Source organism: Pinus tabuliformis, chromosome 4_1 (assembly GCF_031772625.1).
Source record: "Pinus tabuliformis cultivar Carrire ecotype Pingquan chromosome 4_1, CPIR1, whole genome shotgun sequence".
NCBI lineage: Eukaryota > Viridiplantae > Streptophyta > Pinopsida > Pinales > Pinaceae > Pinus > Pinus tabuliformis.
Window position 1 is genome coordinate 666,175,582 of NC_142303.1, and position 9,496 is coordinate 666,185,077.

The window sequence follows — 9,496 nt, forward strand, 5'->3', positions numbered from 1 at the left end:
GGTAAATGGAAAGATAAGGAAAATAACAAAAAATGGAGCCTATCCAAAACGCTGCATGAATTCAAAACCAATACTACCTATCATTTATATTAAGACAAACGTATATAATGTAGGATATTGGCAAGGCTTGTAGAAACTGTGTCATTTCTCATGTAGCATATGCTAGGAAAGTAGCCAAGAGTTTTCACACAAGCACTCCATCTTACATTAAGGACGAAATTGAGTCAAATATGGAAGAAATAATGCAGGAAAAACAATACCTCTGTTTCTAAAATCTTTGAATGATATAAATTCTGCCCTATTGTCTTCTCTGTCTTTAAACAGCTAGGAAAGTAGCCAAGAGTTTTCACAAAAGCACTCCATCTTACAATAAGGACGAAATTAAGTCAAACATGGAAGAAATAATGCAGGGAAAAAAATAACTCTATCTCTAAAATCAAGGTGAAGAATTAAACACTGCTTTGAATTCTTCTATTCACGGCCATGTCCACCATCAAGCAGAATCCTTATTTTAACAGAGCTACTATGGATAGGCTTCCATTCAAAGTTATGAATATATTAATAAAGCTAAATTTTGGACAGTAGTCGTATGACTTTGTTTTGGTGCAGGTAATGCAAGCCCTTTGTCTTTAAATAGTAGCAATAGACTCACAATCTAATTCAGTCAACTATGGAAGAAATAATTAACTACTTTTTTCATATCTCCCTGCAATCAATTCTAATATATTCAAACCTTTAACAAGTCTTCTAGCAAAGTCTTCCTCCAAATATTAGGAGTTCTCAAGTGTTTCAACCTTCAATGTATAGGTCTCCCAAATGAAGGTTACATGGATCCTGAGTGCTGACCTGCACTGACATGATTCTATTGTAAATGCGGTAGCTGTCTCGAAATTACGATTAGGTAATTGCCACTTTAATTGTTTTAGTTAAATATATGTATATGGAAACACCATAGAAGTTAAAGATCAAAATGCCTTGCTTTCAGGTTCTTATTATTTCTATTGTCTATAGACTATTAGATAAAGAATAAAGGATTAACCTATCAATATAATTTGAATTTTAGATTTCTAGATAAATAAATGTCATATTTCATATTTTTCCATTTCAAAATAGTTTCTAAAGAATGAAAGGTATGTTAAGCTTCACAAGCAGAAAATACATCATATAATCAAAACAAATTTGTCAATTAAAATCCATATACTAACCGGTTAAAATGTCAATGGTAAATGGAAGGATAAGGAAAATAACAAAAAATGGAGCCTATCTAGAACATTGCATGAATCCAAAGCCATAAGCTGGAAACATGAAAATCCTCTAGGTAAGGAAGTCCCTTCTTAGCCTTAAAGCGAGAGGCAAGGCCACTGAGGTGACAGTGGGTGGATTGCTTGAAGTTATGGGGATGTATGAGCGAGTATCTAATTGTTGTTAATCTTATAACTTTTACACCTAAAAACAAGGAATTGACATAGTCTAACTTGTCAGTCAATTTATTTGGTCACATCTCCCATAGAGGGAGGAGAGGAGGATAGGTCTACAATAGTGACTGTGTAAATGTGTTGTTAAAATTTCAATGGTAAATGGAAAGATAAGGAAAATAACAAAAAATGGAGCCTATCCAGAATGCTGCATGAATCCAAAACCAATACTACGTATCGTTTATATTAAGACAAACGTATATAAAGTAGGATATTAGCAAGGCTTGTATCAACTGTGTCATTTCTCATGCAGCCTAAGCTATGAAAGTAGCCAAGAGTTTTCACACAAGCACTCCATATTACATTAAGGACTAAATTGAGTCAAATATGGAAAAAATAATGCAGGAAAAACAATATCGTTGTTTCTAAAATCTTTGAATGATACAAATTCTACCCTATTGTCTTCTCTATCTTTAAATAGCTAGGAAAGTAGCCAAGAATTTTCACACAAGCACTCCATCTTACATTAAGGATGAAATTCAGTCAACTATGGAAGAAATAATGCAAAAATAACTCTGTTTCTAAAATCAAGTTGAAGAATTAAACATTGCTTTGAATCCTTCCATTCATGACCATGTCCACCATGAAGCGGAATCCTTATTTTAATAGAGCTACCCTTCCATTCAAAGTTATGAAGATATTACTAAAGCTAAATTTTGGATAGTAGTCTTATGACTTTGTTTTGGTGCACGTAATGCAAGCCCTTGAGCACCTGCCTTGCAACCTCAGCCAAATATTGTTCTAGGAATTTTGAATGGCAACATGTGGCTTGAAATAGCTAATATGCAATAATATGACTTTGCTAATCTACTAAAGATTTTCCAAAGCACATGCCTAGCTTTTGAGAGACACTTTGTGTAATTGTTAACATTGAGTGGGAAGAAACCAAGTTATATTTCCTTGGAATATTGTTTGTAAACCTATAATCAATAATACCTCTGTTTCTAAAATCTTTGAACGATACAAATTTTGTCCTGCTGTCTTCTCTACCTTTAAACAACAGCAACAGACTCATGATCTAATTCAGTCAACTATGGACGAAATAATTAACTGTATTTTTCATATCTCCCTGCAATCAATTCTAATATATTCAAACCTTTAACAAGTCTTCTAGCAAGGTCTTCCTCCAACTGTCTCAAAATTACGATTAGGTAATTGCCACTTTAATTGTTTTAGTTAAATATATGTATATGGAAACACCATAGAAGTTAAAGATCAAAATGTCTTGCTTTCAAGTTCTTATTATTTCTATTGTCTATAGACTATCAGATAAAGAATAAAGTATTAACCTATCAATATAATTTGAACTTTAGATTTCTAGGTAAATTAATGTCATATTTCATATTTTTCCATTTCAAAATAGTTTCTAAAGAATGAAAGGTATGTTAAGCTTCACAATCAGACAATACATCATATAATCAAAACAAAGTTGTCAATTAAAATCCATATATTAACCAGTTAAAATGTCAATGGTAAATGGAAAGATAAGGAAAATAACAAAAAATGGAGCCTCTCCAGAACATTGTATGAATCCAAAATGTTAGGTAAGGAAGTCCTTTCTTAGCCTTAAAGTGAGAGGCAAGGCCACTGAGGTGATAGTGGGTGGCTTGCCTGCAGTTATGGGGAAGTATGAGTGAGTATCTAATTGTTGTTAATCTTATAATTTTTCACCTAAAACCAAAGAAATAACATAGTCCAACTTTAAACATTGCTTTTAATCCTTCCATTCACGGCCATGTCCACCATGAAGCAGAATCCTTATTTTAATAGGGCTACCCTTCCATTCAAAGTTATGAAGATAATGCTAAAGCTAAATTTTGGACAGTAGTCTTATGACTTTGTTTTGGTGCAGGTAATGCAAGTCCTTGATCACCTGCCTGGCAACCTTAGTCAAATAGTGTTCCGGGACTTTTGAATGGCAACATGTGGCCTGAAATAACTAATATGCAGTAATATGACTTTGCTAATCTACTAAAGATTTTCCAAAGCACATGCCTAACTTTCGAGAGACACTTTGTGTAAATGTTAACTTTGAGTGGGAAGAAACCAAGTTATATTTCCTTGGAATATTGTTTCTAAACCTATAATCAACAATACCTCTGTTTCTAAAATCTTTGAATGATACAAATTCTGCCCTATTGTCTTCTCTGTCTTTAAACAGAAGCAATAGACTCATGATCTAAGTCAGTCAGCTATGGAAGAAATAATTAACTACTTTTTTCATATCTCCCTGTAATCAATTCTAATATATTCAAACCTTTAACAAGTCTTCTAGCAAGGTCTTCCTCCAACTGTCTCAAAATTACGATTAGGTAATTTCCACTTTAATTGTTTTAGTTAAATATATCTATATGGAAACATATTAGAAGTTAAAGATCAAAATGTCTTGCTTTCAGGTTCTTATTATTTCTATTGTCTATAGACTATTAGATAAAGAATGAAGTATTAACTTATCAATATAATTTGAATTTTAGATTTCTAGGTAAATAAATGTCGTATTTCATATTTTTCCATTTCAAAACAGATTCTAAAGAATGAAAGATATGTTAAGCTTCACAATAAGAAAATACATCATATAATCACAACAAATTTGTCAATTAAAACCCATATATTAACTGATTATAATGTCAATGGTAAATGGAAAGATAAGGAAAATAACAAAAAATGGAGCCTATCCAGAATGTTGCATGAATCCAAAACCATAAGCTGTAAACATGAAAATCCTCTTAGGTAAGGAAGTCCCTTCTTAGCCTTAAAGCGAGAGGCAAGGCCACTGAGGTGATAGTGGGTGGCTTTCTTGCAGTTATGGGAAAGTATGAGTGAGTATCTAATTGTTGTTAATATTATAACTTTTACACCTAAAAACAAAGAAATGACATAATCTAACTTGTCAGTCAATTTACTTGGTCTCTCCCATAGAGAGAGGAGAGGAGGATAAGTCTACAATAGTGATTGTGTAAAAATTATTCACTTTATAGTGATGATTCTTGGGGAATATCCCCATACTGCCTTCTTGAGGAGACAACTTACAGAGGGATATGCAATATCACAAGAAAAAAAATCAAGAAAATAATACTACCTATCGTTTATATTAAGAAAAACGTAACAAGGCTTGTAGGAACTGTGCCATTTCTCATGCAGTTATCCTTGCAATAAAATATTAAGACACAATAGTGAGAATGTAACAATCCTGCATTGTAATGAGTTGAGTGAACCTCATTGCAAAAATTATATGAAAGACACAAGCAATGAGCTGTTAAAATTTCAATGGTAAATGGAAATATAGGAAAATAACAAAAAATGGAGCCTATCCAGAATGTTGCATGAATCCAAATATATTCAAACCTTTAACAAGTCTTCCAGCAAGGTCTTCCTCCAAATCTTAGGAGTTCTCAAGTGTTTCACCCTTCAATGTATAGGTCCCCCAAACGAAGGTTACATGGATCGTGTGTGCTGACCTGGACTAACATGATTCTATTGCGGATGTTGTAGCTGTCTCGAAATTACGATTAGGTAATTGCCACTTTAATTGTTTTAGTTAAATATATGTATATGGAAACACCATAGAAGTTAAAATTCTCAACCCCTGAAAGTCACACTAAAGCTAAATTTTGCACAGTAGTCTGTCACAAGCTTATAAAGAAGCAATGAATTGAGTGAACCTCATTGCAAAAATTATATGAAAGACACAGGCAATGAGCTGTTAAAATGTCAATGGTAAATGGAAAGATAAGGAAAATAACAAAAAATGGAGCCTATACAGAACGCTGCATGAATCCAAAACCATAAGCTAGAAACATGAAAATCCTGAGAATTAGAGTTTAATCTCAATTATCGTCTTCACTTCTACATCCTATAATGGAACCGTTGATAATGCCCTAATTTGATGATACAACCATAAGCTGGAAACATGAAAATCCTGAGAATCATTTGATTTCATGGATATGTCAAAATGAGTTCAGACTTTTTCATCACTACCTACCAATCCTATAATGTTATTATTATAGGGGATATCAGAGCTAACGAATGAATGCCAAGTGGAGATTGAGGGATACGAACGTATGCCTGACAAGTGGCTCGACGGCAGGACACATCTGTGCCTAAAGCTGGTCGTAGCTGTCAATGTGGGATACATGGACAATGCCCTTGTTAGCTTCTCACGCAAATACACTTTACCAGCGCTGCATAGAGGTTAAAATTCAGAGTTTGTGTATTAATACAAGATGTTATCCTTTACTGCTCTGGAGCACATCTGTTTCAATGGATTATTGTTGAATGGAAGCTTGGTTTAATAAATGAAATAAACACCCGCGAACTGGGATAGGTTAGCTCAACGTTGAGAGTAGGTAGGGGTAGTGTGGAAACGATGGATCGTTACTCTCCGTCTTATTTATCCCGTTTTGAGCTTTCTTCAATCCCATATAGCCCGCTAAGAACAAACCTATTTTAAAGTGAATTATTATTATAAATTATAAATAAAGAGGAAATTTTAAAGTGAATTGTAAAATGTATTAGAAAATAAATTTAATGATATTTGACTATCAATGAATTGCTAACGTATTTGGCCTTTTCTTTTTTCTCACTTATCGGTGGATTTATTCTTAAACATTTCATATTGATAAAGGGAAATCTTTTTAAAATTGGTACCTGTCGATGTTTGTAGGAAACTAATCTAATTGGTGACAACAATAAAGATGAAAATGAACGCATAAAAACAATTGTTGATTAGTTCTTAAACTTAAAGCTATGAATCGAGTAAAAAACAATGTATAATTATTTCAACCAAAATTAAGTACATGACCTTGTAGCAATCAATTAGCATGAAATCAAGAGCAAGAAAAATGTCTCAATTGGTTCTTAAACTTAAAGAAATGACTCAAGTTACAAGAGGATATGTATCATTTTTGCAACCAAAATTAAGTACATGACTTTGTAGCAATCAAGAAGCATGAAAAACACATGTATCATGTATCATTTTTCCAACCAAAATTAAGTACATAACTTTGTAGCAATCAAGAAGCATGAAAAACACATGTATCATCTAGGTTTAGGTTTATGTTGTTGATCTTTTAATTGTTTGTTTTCATTCATTAATTTTATCTCTGAATATAATGATGTATAAACTTTAAGAAAAAATTTAAATTTAAAACCTAAAACACATTCAATTGAGTTAAATAAAGACACAGGTGGGTGGGCTACCTTTAAATTAGTTGTCTTAAATTTCTTCCATTTTATGTGTCATCCATTTAGCTAATTAGCTAGCATTGATCTTTTTCTACTTAGTTCTCTTTATCAATGAGTTGGCTTGGTGAGCGTTCTTCATTAATCCCACCTACGATCCCTATCCCTAGAGTTCTTTTTTATTCAATTTAAGATAAAACTCTCATTTTTGAGGAGTTTTTTTTGTCTCACTAAAGCTAATTTTTCTAAAAAGCATGAGAAATTTTTTCCCTTACCTCCTTTCATAAATAGCATTTCTCCTTTGTTGAAACTTAGTTGTTAAGGAGAGTAGGCTCTCTAACTTAGCTTGATGAGGACATAGACAATTGGACACTACTTACTATCATTGTAAAACATGAGTTCATGCCAGACAATTGGACGATGCTTACTATCATTGTAAAACATGAGTTCAAGTGTGCAAACAGTAGATCAAAATTTCAATTAATTACAAGCTTAAATGACATTAAATTTAATATAAGCAAACTTATTATATATTTATTCTCAAAAAATGATAAAAATGGTGCTTACAAAACCATGAATCATAAATTGCAATCCATCAATCTGGATCAATACATCTCGTGGGGGAGACGTAAAGAAAACGACTACTAACTAATATACTTGTTTCCATCAAGTAGCTACGAGATGCTCCCTGGGTGATGGATAGGTCCAGCAACAACTACTCTTGGGGAATAGTTTGTAGAGAAGCAGCTTGACAAGTCATGTCTTTTTGGGACACATCAATTTCTTTCTTCATAAAGATGTTTCTTTGGTCTCAACACATGTTTCATACTTATAGTTTTGAGTTGGAGCACTGGGTTGCATGGAAGTTTATGTATTTTCTTAATTCACTGCTAAGTTATATTTGTGTATTGATCTTTTCATTGTTTTGAATGCCTTTGAGAAAATTTCACCAAATAGAAACCCAAATGTAGCACATGTTCAAATGCCCCATAAAACTTAAGCATCAATTCAACACACATAATGTAATGTTAAAAATATATAATGTGATGTTAAAGGAACATGTGTCCAATGGCAAAATAGCTCTTTGAAAATAGATTATACAACCATGAATCATCAATTATGTTTACAAGTGAAAATCATATATCATTAAATCATGAGAGACCTCCAATAAAGTAACTCTATTTCAAGATAAAAGTAATTGCAACATTAAATATTAATCTTCAGTGCAAGATTAAATATTGATCTTAGTAACACTTTATCTGAACGAAGGAAAACATTGATTCATAAATATTGATCTTAGTAACACTTCATCTAAACCAAGGAAAACATTGATTCAATATACATTTTAAAGTGTGAAATTACATCTAAGTTACAGACCATGTTCATTATGACGATCAAAATTGTTTTTTAATGATGTCAATGATGTCTTATATTTCTAATATTTATGACCGTGTTCATTATGATGATCAAAATTGTTTTTTAATTATGTTAATGATGTCTTATATTTCTAGTATCAAATATTAATGATGTCAATGACCATCTTATGACATTCCAAAGTTCATGTAAATAGTGATTAACAAAATGCTTAATATTTCTAAAGTTCATATAAATAGTTATTAACAAAAAAACTAAATATTTCTAAGCACTCCAAAGAGTTAGTGTGAGGTAACTAGCGTGAAGTAAATAATGAAAACAAAAGGCTTAATAGACACCAATATCAAAACACTTATTATCAGTGTACTTCAGCACAGATTGTAATTACAAAGTTGCAACTACAAAAGCAGTGAATATCAAAACACATTTTTATCATGGTGCTTTAGTGAATATTAAAACACTTGTTATCAATGTGTTTCAAACACTTGTTATCAGTGAACGCAGATTGTAACTGCAATTAACTTCAAAGCAATGAATATCAAAACACTTCTTATTAGTGTACGGAACTTATACGGAACATATAAATAGTAGAATATATAATAGAGAAATGCACAGGAAATGCACTGTAAATTGCATCCATTATAACAGACATTGCCGCTGCACTGCTTTGATTGTAAATTGCATCCATTATAACAAGGAACTTATATAGAACATAGAAATAGTAAATTATATAACAAACAAATGCAGAGGAAATGCACTGTAAATTGCATCCATTATAACAGACATTGGCGTAATGGAAATGCGTTGCTTTGATTGTAAATTGCATCCATTATAACAAAGACATTACCTCATTGTGCCGACAATTGTTCATTCTTAACTCATTACACCGACAATTACCTCATTGTGCCGACAATGGTTCATTCTTAACTCATTACACTGAAAATTGTTCTTAAAAAACCAGCGATGTTTACAATAACGAGCAACGAAAGTAAGTTCCATAATATTTTTTTGTTTCTAAAAAAACAGAAAATCATTATCATAACCAAAGCAATTAGAACTAATTTCAGTGACATATTATGGTTTGATTTGCATCCTAAAAATGAGGAATGTTTAATAGAACTATTAAATCTATGTCAACATCAATAGTCATGTCAGCTTCAATAGACAAATTTATTAAAGCTATGTCAACATCAATAGTCACATCAGCTTCAATAGACAAATTACTTCAAATGGTTATGCCCTTGCAACGCAACAACATTACTCAGTTTAAGTTTCTATATATAATTCCAAACATTCAATTACATTACAGCTTCAATAGTCAAATTAATTCAAATGGTTATGCCCTTGCAATGCAACAACATACTCAGTTTAAGTTTCTATATATAATTCCAAACATACTTCAAATGGTTATGCCCTTGCAACGCAACAACATACTCAGTTTAAGTTTCTATATATAATTCCAAACA